The sequence below is a fragment of the Sus scrofa genome, chromosome 2 (genome assembly GCF_000003025.6).
Source record: "Sus scrofa isolate TJ Tabasco breed Duroc chromosome 2, Sscrofa11.1, whole genome shotgun sequence".
Classification (NCBI taxonomy): domain Eukaryota; kingdom Metazoa; phylum Chordata; class Mammalia; order Artiodactyla; family Suidae; genus Sus; species Sus scrofa.
This window is the reverse complement of record NC_010444.4, coordinates 145,174,008-145,187,820: the sequence shown is the minus strand read 5'-3', so window position 1 is coordinate 145,187,820 and position 13,813 is coordinate 145,174,008.

The following is a 13,813-nucleotide window of genomic DNA, read 5'->3' as shown; positions in this document are numbered from 1 at the left end:
AGAGCAGTAAAGTGGTGCCCTGGAAACACTGTTTTTTAAATATTATTACATGTTATGTGTTCGGTCTCTTGTAATGATCGTTTTTGATATTCGAGTTGTCCTCTGTCAGTACAGTGGGAGCTCCTTATGGTTGGCCCCTGTGTCTCTTGACACGATCCCTCTTCGTCTTTGATGGCCTCCTCGCTTACTAGCATACCATGATTTCCTGGGCTTATCTCGTTCATTGCCTATCCCAGACCTAGACCCAGCCTTTTCCAAGAATGCAGTTCCTTGTAGAGAGACAGAGCACTTAGAGACCACAATCTGAATGCCAGGATTTCTCCTGGATGATCATTGCTTCTAAGCCTTTTCAACAGATGAAGCTAGGACATAAAAATGAAGAGGAGGAAGTTCCCTTATGGTCCAGTGGGTTAAGGCCATGGGTCACAGCTGTGGTGCAGGCTCAATCCCTGTCTGGGGAATTTCTACATGCCACAAGTACAACAACAAAAAAAAAAAAAAAAAAATGAAGAGGAGAAAAATTATGAGATCATATTGATATTTTCAAATGATATTTAAAAGGTTTTTCTCTTTGATTTTATATGTGCATGTATTTTATGCTGAAAATCTAGTTTCTCAACAATATTAACATAATTACTTCTTTTATTTTACCAAATATCTATAATAATTAGAAAATAAGGTTACAATATTACCACTGATGACTCTTGAATAAAAAGAAAATTGGTTGGTGGGTATGTTTTAGTGAGACAAAGCAACATTAGCAACATACACATGGGTTAAATTGAAAAGCTGTCCTGTGCACCAGACTCTGACTTTGCCTGGTCACATTAGCATGAAGCGTATCCACCTCAAGCTATGGGTACTTCATGCAGTGGTTTTTAGAAAACTCTATCAAGGCATTTGAAGCTGGAATTCCATGCCCAATCTGATTTATCCTAACTGCTTGGGTCTCACTCCACTTCCCTTTAGCCCTACCGGATAATGCTACCACATACACTCTGCAAGGGCATGGCTGTGTCTTTTATTCAGTGTATTATATGTCCAGTATATTATGTAGCACCAAGCCCAGGGCTTATCATACTCACCTGTGCACAAGTCCATCATCCTACATGTTTTAGGGGAGTCACTGAAAGGGAATGTTGCTGCCCAGCCAGATGTGCTGAAATAGTCATAGGTGACAACCCAATGGCCACCTCTATCTTCAGATGCTCTACCACTTATTTCCAGGCAAAAGTCATAAGTGTTATTTATGGACTAAGAGCTGAAAAGATTCTTAGAAGCCTAACTCAAGGTCTTCCTTTCCAAATGAGAAATTAAATTAGCCAGAGACCGGGCTTACTCCTGAAAGAGCTAGAGTTAGGTCCCAGAGGCCGTCTTTCCTGCTCTGGGATGCTTTCTGCTCAGTTCTACAGTGTCCTGCCTTCTCACCCATCTCTGCATCCTCTCTGGACCAGCCCTGATAAACAAAGCAGGTGGAAATTCAGCCGTGTCGTGTATTCCCTTTCAGGACATTTGAGTACATTCTCTCTCGTCAGGCTCAGATCATCGCTAACTTCGCCCCAACATTCTGTTTTTTCTTGTCCTAGCTGAAGACACGAGGAGTGATCAAACACATTGTCATAGGCTTGGTTTTGTCCATCTCTAACTTCAATTTGTATTAGAATGCAAAATCCAGTCCTGCTAGAAACAGTAATAAATCCCTATTTTGTCTAACCCAGGAAAAATTCAGTGAATTAAAAAACCATTTTACCAACATCTACAAACTTTATACTTGACGTCCTAATTTTATACTTTTATATTTTAGATAAAAATGAAGTTTGTGTATTTGTCTTTAATCTTGATTACCAATTGTCATCTGACTTCACAGCATCATGGAGAACTGGCTGTTTTCCTTCTCCATTCACTAAATCTAAGTTGAAACATATGATCATTACTAGGAGGCCTTAGAGGCTTAATGACTCCGTTGACAGTCCATGCCCAGGAAAAAGCTCAAAACCCTCTTACAGCATGAGATATTGAACAATGTGGTGACTGAAGTCTGACACTGCTCTTATTTCACATTTGAATTTTTAAGTGGCTTTGCTAAAGCTTTAAGTCCAAAGAAAAATATTAAAATTGTAAGCCAATTTTATACAAAGATTATAGAGTAATTATACCCCAATTAGGTGATGCTATCTTTTGAACGGCAATGAAAAGACTATACTTTCAGGGGTCATTTCTATAGTGTGTGAACAGCAATGAAAGTGGTCAGGGTATATAAAAAATATGGACTCTACTTTAAAAATTCAATCCTATCTAAAATACATCCTATTCAGATGTTTGTTTTTATTTCAGTTTCCTATGAAGGTAATATGCCATATTGCCAATATTTCTTCCAGATAATATGCCATAATGGCAATTATCTCAGTTTAAACTTAGCATTGCAACACCATCTTTATTTGTAGAGCTTTACTGGGATTTTAATTATTAAAAAATATTTTTAAATGGAAACATACACATATATGCAGGTTTGTCAGTCCAATTGCTTGGAGAATTATCATTTATCTTGGAAGAAAAACTGTATTTCAGAATGTATTCACTTATTGGTTTTCAAAGTGAATGCTTTGGAAAAAAAGAATACTTCTTTTAAGTAAATTAAGTATTTAAAACCAGCTTGCCACTTAAATATATTTCACAAAGATTGGAGTTTGTTTCATTCAGATAAGTGCCCTTTGATGGCAAATTCAACATTTTTAGCAAGTTCAGCCTTTATCCAAGACAATACTATTTATTGTATGTGTAATCCTTGTTTAAAAGCTCTGTGCAGCAAAGTAGGAAAACTCTTTTTATAAGAAAATAAGTATGCATGGCAAAGAAAAAGGTCAAATAATATTTAAAGATACAAAATTAAAAATTTTTAAAAAGAGGGTGTTCCCTTTGAGGCTCAGTGGTAATGAACACATTATCCATGAGGATATGTGTTCGATCCCTGACCCCATTCAGTGGGTTAAGGATCCAGCGTTGCTGTAGGCTGCAGTGTAGGTTGCAGGTGCAGCTCAGATCTGACTTTGCTGTGGCTGTGGTGTAGGCTTGCAGCTGCAGCTCCAATTCAACCCCTGGCCTGTGAACTTACACATGCCTCTGGTGAAGCCCTTAAAAAAAAAAAAATTAAAATCCCTCCATAACTCTTCATAACTCCAAATTCCCCAGCCCCATTAATGAGAGACAACTACAGTTAACAGTTTCTTGTATGTTTTTATAGAAATCATGTATGCATGTACAAGCATATATGTGGTATCAATTTTTAACAAATAGAACAATACTGACTCAGTTTTGCTTCTACAGCTATAGGCATATTTATTGTCTATTGATGGCTATTTAGGTTGTTTTTGTTTTGGCTGGAATGTTGAAATGTATGTATGAAATAGACAGATTTTACTTTGCTAGGTCAATGCATATGTGCACTTAAAACCTGATGAATACTCCCAAGCTGCTCCCTGAAGAATTAGTACCAATTTTTAGCACTGTCAACAGGGTATAAGATAGCCTCTTTTTCTACCCTCTTGAATGCATTGTACATTATTAAAAACTTTTATCTCTGCCAATCTGATAGGTGAGAAATGATATTTTACTTTTCTAATTGTCTTACTTTTGAGTAAGGTGACTATCTTTTCATGTTTGCAAGCCATTTGCTTCTTTTTTTATAAACTAAAAGTTCACACGTCTTTCCCCAGTCCCAATTTTCTTTGCATGATTGATTTCCATCTTCTTGATTTATAAGAGCTCTTTTAATATCTTTTAAATGGCTAGTTTTTATTATGTGTACTGAAAACGTTTTTCCAAGTTCTGGTTTCTGCTTTGGAAAAGGTTAATTTTTATTTTTATGGATTTAAAATTTTCATTTATTTCCTGTCTGGCTATTGTGCTCAATATCTTACTTGGAACAAACTTCACCATTCTAGAATTTTCTTGTTTTCTGCTAGTGCTTTATCAGTTTCATTCTTTAAATATATATATTTAAATCTTTGAGCTGTCCAATGGAAGAGTGATACAGCCTTAATATATCCCCAAATGGTTAGTTTTTTCAAAACCGTATGAATAGCCTGTGTTTTCCTCTCTAGTTTAAAAAGTCTTTCTTTGTCATATACAAATATGAGACTACAAGGATATTTAAGCTTGTTTCTAAGCTTTGTGACATCTATCATTTTGTCTGGTTATGCCAGAACAAAACCGATTAATTGCTATGGTTTTTACGTTAATCTCTGTGTAAAATAGGCTAGTCAATGGATCTCTTCTTCTTTTTTAGATGTTTAGAGTTTAGCCCTTTAAATTTAATTTTTAGTTGATTTGATTTATTTTATTTTTCCACATGTGCCTTTAAACCAGCTTGTCAAGTTTTGGGTAAAAATAAAAAATAAAAAAGAGAGACCTCGAGCCAGCAAGAGATAGAGAGAAAGAGAGGAGCCTTACTATTGTGATTCAGATCCTTTTAACTGATCAATTTAGGGTGAATTAATATTTCTACAATATCAAGTACTTCTACCCAAGATAATGTTATAGTTTCTATTCATTCAAGTTTTTTGAGAGTAGAATTTTAAAGTTTTCTTTATATGCCTTATGCATTTTTGCTAGATTTATTTCAGATATTTTATATTTTTATTAATTTTATAAATGGAATCTGTCTGATCCTTGTATATTTTTAGGACCATAAATGGCTTTTCTTACGGTGAGTTATATCTACTATTTATTAATAATTTATTTTTGAATACTGAAATCTGTCAGATGGATTTTTGGCACCTATACAAAGATGATCAAGTGACTTTTCTCCTTTGATTACTGTAGTTAATGATATTAATAGATTTACTGTTGTTGAACCATCCTTGTATTACCTGAATATATCCTATTCTATTAGGATATATTATGCTGTAAATGTTGTGCCTGCTTCAGTTTGCTAATATTTTAGTTGAGAGCAATCTCAAGTTTTCAGAACAAGCAAGAGCCACATCTATTTTATTCACAGCTTTATACCCAGCCCCTAATACCTAGCCCTGTGTCTGAGGCAGAGGAAATTCTCAGTAAAAGTTTGTGGAAAGCAGAGTGGTTCTGTGCATCATTTGATTTGAATCTCTCTTGACTCTTCTGGTATATTCTAGAAAGAGGATCCATGACTAAGTGCAGCATAAAGGTCCGCAAGTTGGTCCTGTGAGGATGCATCCAGGTCCTTTGAAAATGCTGTTGTGTGTTCACCTGATCTTTTGATGACTCATAAGCTTTTTAGGTTCCTTCACCCCTGTTTTGACTAGACATGTTTTCTTCCTTGAGCAATCTTCCAGACATCAGCAAAGACATCTCTGTCGTTAGCAAACCCAAGTTTTTACAGCAAGCTGTTTTGCATTATCATGAGGCACTGTTAGGGTGTCTGAAATGGACCAAACCCATATGGAGTTAAGAGAAGAGGTTGATCCTGACCTGGCAGATGCTGGTGTTGGCTCAATGGCCACAGTTTAGTTTGTGTAGCTATTACCTGGCCAGATTTCCAGGCAGCCACCCAAAAGCCCCACCAATATTACTGCTGTAGGCGCCTTTTCTTCACTCTTCCCGTTAGCTTCCAGCAGCAACAAATGAAATCCTGTCTTTTGGTGGCTCTAAGAGCATTTCTATTTATCTCCAAAGAGTTCAGTGACCTGGGTGTATGGGCCAGTTCTCTAAATAAAGTCACATGTGGAAACCAGAAGGGCAGAAGAAAGATATGGCCCAAGGTTACTTTGGGTCAAAACAGCTGTGATAATGGATGCAGTGACTAATAAGCAGTGACTAATTATGACCACTCAGCTCACCTGCCTTCACTCTGGCACCCCCCCCTCATTGTCTTATATACCGTTGCATCTCCCCACAACCTTTCCCATTATCTTCTGCTTTAGCATCACTAAATCTCAAAATCTCAAAAAATTTGACTTAAAATCTCAAAAGTTTCCATGCATGTCCTTTTCCCTTTTCAATGTTCCATATTTCTATCTAATTAGCCTCTTTTAGTGTTTCTTATAGCCAGTTATACCTACTGTTTGATTTCAGGCAATATACATGGGTTCTTGTACCCAAACCTGTAATATTTCAGTTCCACTGACTATCCAGTTGAAAATTCTAGCTCCAATTAAATATCACCTATTTTTTGTAATTCCTGATTTAATAAATAAGAGCATAGTTTAGGAATCATGTAAAGTACTGGGTTACTGATTGTCCCTTCATCAACATACTTTGAGCTAGTATAGGGGCAATTCATACTGCTGAATAAATGGATAGATTATTTGATAGCTTCGTGCAGTGCTTTATTTCCTTCCTATGTAGAGAATCACATAAATTCTAGGGCAAGTACTTCGTAATCTGGAATATTCTGAAGTGTAACTGTGTCGACATCTGTGTGAGGACTTCAGAGGCTAAGCCTTTCTCCGTAAGGTCAGAATGAAAGGCATTATTGAGTTGGTCATTGGGATAATTAAGGGTACACATGACTCTTCCAAGGAATATCCTGATAAACTAGTAAATTCAGAGCCCAAACAGTTACTCATTCTTTAAAAAATACCTTTGAACAAGCATTACCTACTTTGTTAATGTGGACCACATTAGCTGAAATGTTCTTAAATTTTTGCTTCACCTTCTAGAGCAGACTTGACATGGGACTACATGGAATGCCTTCCCTAAGATCTTTAATTTAAGCAGGAACCACAACCAGCAGATGATCCCTATTGAATCACTCCTTCTTCAAAGAAGAAGCCTTGCTGTACAGTGCCAACTCTCACTTTTTCCACATTACATAATCCTCTCTGTTCCCCAGCATTTCCATGCTGCCATCATATAAGTGGAACCAGGAGTGTGGTTTGGTTAATGCTTCATGATGATATTGATGCGCTACAGAAGAGCAGGTCCCTTGTTGCCTAGCAACCAAGCAACCTGCCTTATCCTACTGACCTCGGTATGGTTATCACTTGCACAAATGCAGCTCCATCATTGAATGGATTGTTTTGCCTTCTTCCTGATGATCCCCAGCAATATTTAGTGCCCTCAGCCCACAGTGATGAGGCTTCTGATTGAATGTAATGATTGTGCAGGTTTTTCTTCTCCTCATAGTCTGAAGTTGAATCATAAAAAGTGGCATAAATTAATCTGTCCTTACTTACTAACTCTGTTGTAACTGGATCTTGGATCAGACAGCTTAATATAGAGTCGTTGATGATTAGAGACCATTTCCTCATCATCCTAAATAGAGGGATGAAAATTTACTTGGCACGGTATTTTGTTATCAATTTTCTCTTATAATTTTAATCACAGTTAAGTTTCTGCAACAGTAAGAACAATTAACTTGCTCACTTCAGGTCAAGCACTTAATAGATATTATCTTTTTTAGTTATTACAACAATACAATGCTATTGAACAATTGCACCATTGCTCAATTGCACAATTCAGGAAGATATTAATATTATCCTCATTTTTTAGATAGGAAAGTTGAAATTTATTGAGATTCTGCTGTGGCGACAACCACAAACATAGCTAAGTAACATCACCTGTGGCAAAAACACCAGTTTGATTCTAATCTACGTGCACATTATACTGTCTCAGTAGGTTAAAAGCCAAGGATAAAAAATGACACACCCATATCTAAACACTCATTCTGTTCCCCGAGTTATAGTTAACATTACCAGTTTTCAAAATTCTCAGCCAGAAGTGACAACTCCTAGTGACAAAACATTGGAACACATCAGGTCCCTGTGTCAACTAGAAGCAGATGAGGAACCTCTTGTTCGTACATTATTCACCTCAAGAGTAAGTCAAAGAAAACTACCTAATGGGAATTCAAATATATTTAACAATAATTATCAGTAACATCACCGAGTGTTTACGGTGTACCTAATCATCAAAACCAGCTTCCTCCCAAAGTTCCAAGGTGGCTCAGCAGACTTAGAATCCGCCTCACAGCTGTGGCACGGGTTTAATCCGTAGCCCAGAAACTTCCACATGCCAGAGCCACAGCCAAAAACAAGAACAAAAAAGAAAGGGGGAGAAAAAAACAAACCAACAAAAAAAGCCAGCTTCCTCTGACTTGGCTACTTTGTTATTCCATGTTTAAGGTGAATTAACTGAGATTTTACTTGGAGGAAACTTGAGACTCAGAAAGCAGCAATTCTGAAATCAGGCTGTTAATAAATAATCAGATTCAGGCTTAACTCCAGGACTGTCAAACTCCAAATATAGTCTTGTGGTTTTTTGTCTTTCCACATCAGAAAAGAAAACAAAAACTACTGACCGAACAACCTGACGTTGTTCAAAGAGGGAACATTCTTAACACTCTTATGTTACCTATATAGCTACTAATAATCGTAACAATTATGATAATAATAACCATGGGAGTTCGCATTTCTGGGATACCTGGAAATTCTGGGGGTTGACTCACTACTAAGCCCTTTGCACAGATTATCTTAATGGAGACTCCCAGCCACCTGGGCTGTCGGTACCGGTAATATCCCCATTTTATAGCTGAGGAAAACTAAATTGTCCCAGGACACAGGGTGGCACACACAGAGTTGGGATCAGCACCCAAATTGGCCAGACCTAAACCCCAGCTTTCACCCCTGACACTCACTGCTGCTGGGTGCCCGAAGATACACAGGGTCCCCAAAGTCTCCCTCAAGATATGTGAGAGTCTTTTTCGCTCTTTCTGCTCTTGAAAAGCCACTTCTCTCTTAAGTCTACTTTTATCCATGTGGATCCACCTTAGCACTAGGCACGTTACTGGAATAGAGAGAGTGTCTCTATGGATAGGAAACAGCCAGAGAGAGACCACCCACTCTTGTTTGCCTGAACCAAGAAGGGGGCACATTTACTCTGGGCAATACCGGGACCTTCCATGCAGCACAGTGACGAGAGAGACTGGGAGCAGGACAAAGCTGGTGGGTGGAGAGGGAGTTACCCAGTTCTGTCTACCCGACCCATCTGCAAATCACAAGTTGGCAGGCACTCCCCTGATCCAGTTTAGTAGAGCCAAGTACAATATCCAAGCTGTGCGGCTGCACTAGCTGAGCATACTTACTGCTCTTGCAACCATTACAGTTTAAAATGGAATGAAAATTATCCTGGGAACACTGGCGCTATTACTGTGAAATCTGTTGTGCTTGACTCACTGAAGGAGGCTTAAAGGTCCCAGAGCAACAGGACTAGGATTTATGTCCCAGGCTGTCTGCCCCTGCTGGCTGGAGGTGAGAGAGTACAGCAACACGAAGGGGACATGCTGCCCCAGGGACCAGGGAATGCCCTTCGTTCCTTTGTTGGTTGGGGTGGGGTTGGTTGGTTAAGCCACATAACCAAGCTTACGATAATGACTTGATATCAAACCAAAAATGGTTTCTGGGTGAGATGGAAGGAACTCCCTTCTTAGTCACATATGCAGAGTTCACTGCCTGGACTTAGTGATCTCTGTTCTGTGCTCAAAAGAATTTTTTTTTTTTTTTTTTTTTTTTTTTTTTTTTTTTTTTTTTTTTTAGGGCTGCACCCATGGCATATGGAAATTCCCAGACTAGGGGTCAAATAGGAGCTGCAGCTGCCGGCCTATACCACAGCCACAGCAACACCAGATCTGAGCTGCGTCTGTGACCTACACCACAGCTCATGGTAATGCCAGATCCTTAACCCACTGAGCAGGGCCAGGGATCAAACCCTTGTCCTCATGGATACTAGACAGTTTCATTACCACTGAGCCACAATAGGAACTCCCTCAAAGAATGTTTATGCTTCTTTCTTTATTCTCCTTATTGGTTTGAGACCAGCTATTTTAAATATATTCCTCAGTTCATAGCAGCTTTCAAGAGATGCTTAAAGGGTTTGGTCGGGGTGGGGGAGAAGGGGGCATGTAGGGGGAGGGGCTCATGGCCAGCCCCTGCTACATACAAAGCATGAAGCAACTTCTCTTCTCCGTGTTTTATGAAATGCATTTTTGCTGGGACACACCTGTTTCCTCACTACTCTCTGTCCTCTGCCAAACACAGGAAGGAGTGTGTATGAGACTGGGTCTCATCAGCCAGGGTTTCTGATCCATCTCATCATAGAGGTGATTCCCAAAAGGCACCTGACCCACTTGGGCCAGTGAGCACTGGGTTCCCCAGGTCCACCCCTTTCTATCTCTCTGATCCAATAGCTCCAAAGCCTCAGTTTCTTCATCTGTAAATTAGGAATGATGCTATTTATACTTATAGTGGCACCTGTCAAGCAGTATACATTTCATAAAAATATAAGCTGTTTTTAAAATTAAAGTATAATGTGCCAATTTCTGCTACACAACAAACTATATATATATATACATATACATATATACAGATATATATATATTTACACACACACACACATATGTTCTTTTTCTCATGTCATCTTCCATCATGTTGTATCCCAAGAGATCGAATACAGTTCCCTATGCTCTACGGTAGGGTCTCGTTGCTTATCCATTCTAAATGTTCTAGTTTGCATCTACCAACCCCAAATTCCCAGTCCATCCTATTCTCTATGAACCTGTGAGGGCAATTTATTGCTGAGTTTTACTTGATTCTTCCTAATTTTTCCACTTAACAACTACCCATGGAGTTCCTATTGTGGCTCATCAGAAAATGAATCTGACTGGTATCCATGAGGATGTGGGTTCGATCCCTGGCCTCACTCAGTGAGTTAAGGATCCGGCATTGCTGCACACTTCAGTGTAGGTTGCAAATGTGGCTTGGCTCCTGAGTGGCTGTGGCTGTGGCACAAGCTGGCAGTTGCAGATCTGATTCGACCCCTAGTCTGGGAACTTCCACATGCTGCACAGGTGCCCCCCCCAAAAAAAAAGAAAGAAAGAAAAAATGTCCTTTATAATGTCCCTTCCCTCACAAAGAAAAATGAAAAATACTAGTGTCTCCTCATTTTTAAGGCAACCATCTCTCCACCAGCCAAATCCCTATCCAATTTGTCTTCATTTCTCTTCTAACCCTTCTCCTTCCTTGACCCTGTGTGCGTGAGGACCTGGAGGAAGTCTGCCTCCTGCTGGTATTTGATGCCCCCACCTTTTCATATCCCTCTGCCCTTAGGATGAAACTGATCATTCGTAGCCCCATTTTGCAGGTATAATCATGGGTTAGGTACAGTACTTGCTTCCCTGGCTGAAATTTTTATTGGCATATAGTTGATTTACAATATTCTATTAGTTTCAGGTATACAACATAGGGCTTCAATATTTTTATAGGTTATACTCTAGTTATAGTTATTATAAAATATTGGCCATACTCCCTGTGCTGTAGCCTTGTTTCTTATTTATTGTATACATCGGAGTTTGTACCTCTTGATGTCCTGTTTTGCCCTTCCCTCCTTCCCTTTCCCTACTGATAACCACTGGTTTGTTCTCTATATCTGTAAGTCTGTTTCTTTTTTATGGTATTTACTTAGTTCATTTCACTTTTTTTAGATTACACATGTAAGTGATAACATACTGTATTTGTATCACTTCACTAAGTGCAATACTCTCCACGTCCATCTATGTTGTTGCAAATGGCCAAATATCCTTCTTTTTATGGCAAAGCAGTAGTCCATTGTATGCATATGTGTGTATTTTCTTAGGTATATCCAGCATCACTGTGAATTGACTTTACTTCAGCTTTGTCCTCTGCGTATTGTCAGAAGCCCCTCCTCCCAGCCTTTTTAATTCCAGGCACATTGATGTGTCCTTAGCATTTCCTTACCTCAGAGAGATTTCCAGGGTAGGAAATAACAATTGAAAAAAAAAGTTTTTTAATGAATATAGAGCATAACAGATACGACTGTAATTTAATATCTGATTATTTTGACATCGAAATACTTGCTATAAACTGCAAATTTTTTCTATGTAGCCACCAATCTTCCAAATAGTATGGGTAGAATTATATCTAAATTAGAAAAATATAAGTAATTAAAAGAATAAAATTGGCTCGAATCACTACTTCTGTTAAAAAAGAAAAAGAAAAAAGAAAAAAAAAGAAAGAAAGAAAAGAAATAACAGAAGCGCTTTGGAGACAAGAGTTCTTCCTGTCTTGCAAAAGTTGAAGCTCTCTGAGGAGATGCTGCTACATATCCTCAGAAAGGAAGAGAAGGGCAGATGCAAGAATGCTCTTGAGGTTGAGGCAAGAGAAAGGAGTCATGTCTTTGAGCTTGGGAAGGGAAAGTCAGAGGGCCATTGGAGCGGCAGAATTTAGTGCCTCTTGTGGGTCCCACCCCAAGGAGGTGGCAGGATTCAGAAGGACACCCAGGAGGCTGATTCTGGGCAAGGTTCTCTAGCCTTGGCAAAGTAGCTGTGCCATGAGTGCAACCCAAAAATACGTTGCAGGACCTGAAGAGAACTAGAGGACTGGATGAGGAGGGTGTCAGCACCATGACAGTGTGGTGACTGGGCATGAGTTTAGCTTTCTGTGTCACCCAAGGAAAGGGAGGACTCCCAGCCATGGCTAAGCTTAGCCTTCCTGCCATGCTGGCTGGTAGGATGGGCCCTGAGCATCAGACGTTCATTGAAACAGAGCAGAGCAAAGTGTTGAAGGCTGCACACAGCTGTGCACTGAGGTGTGCACTGAGGCTGACACCCACACCTCAGCAACCACAGCTTGCAGAGAGATACCCGTACATGTGCACATTTCAGGGAAGGGCTGCTTCAGAGAAGGCCCTAACCAGGAAGGTGGACTCACAGTACCTCTCAAAGGTACAGCATCTTCATCTGAGATCCTAGGATTGCCCTTCCTTGTGGGTAGGCATGCCAATCACGAAAATATATCCTTAAGAGAAAAATCACTTCCTTACCCCCAGGAAACTCATCCGGCATCATCCATGTGGAATTTTCTGAAGCCACACCCACTAGCCAATTTTAAAACCAGCATGAGAGGAAACTTTCTGAAGAAACACCCTCCCATCCTCGGGTGTCATAGGTGAAAAATGGTCGGCTTTGTTTTTTTTGCTTGTAAAGGAGAAAAAAGAAAAACATGATGCTTAGTCTCAAGTGTCCTCATTTCCAGATGCCTTCAAGTTCCAAAGTTGTCCCATCAAACTGAGTTACAGCCCCATTAAAATGTCACACTCAATATTTTTTGTTTAATCCCCTAATACTCCAATCCCTGGCTGTCAGCAGACACGTGAGGAAGCTCCCCTATCCAGAGGATCTGGTTTGGGTTTATTTTGGCCTGAGAAAGAAAGACGTAAGGAAAAGAGGAGAAAACTCAGAAAGGACAGGAGGAGTCGGCAGTGGAGAACCACAAGCCAGACCTCGGCTGTCTCTGGGGCAGGTGGCCCTTCAGATGCCACAGTAGGGGCAGGCAGACAGGTGGGGCCCATGAACTGACATTTCAAAGGAGAGATGTGACCAGGCTGGAGGAAATGAAACCGGTTAACCGATCAGCGACTTGAGAGGGGGACAGTGGCCCCAAGGTGACTCAACCTGGCAGATCCTGCTCAAGGACAATTATGGAATGCAAATATTTAGAAGTCCTGTGGCCGTTTAGCACTCTTCAGTCACTCATGCTACATCCCCAAACCAAGATGAACGCGTCCTGCTTCTGAAACTCCCTGACCTGCGAGAAGACGAAAGAAATTGTCAGACTCAGGTCACATGTCCCCATGTCATGTTTGTCGATCTCTGTCAAACACGCCTTTGTCTTTTGGTCCAAACTGCCCTCTTTGTGGAGGCAGGCGGGTTTGTAGATGGTGAGTCCGTGTTCTGGGGACTCTCCTCATGGCTTTCCGTGGGAAGGGATTAGAGGAGAAAGGGAAAGGGATTAGAAATTCCCACTTGATATTCTTCTTCCCT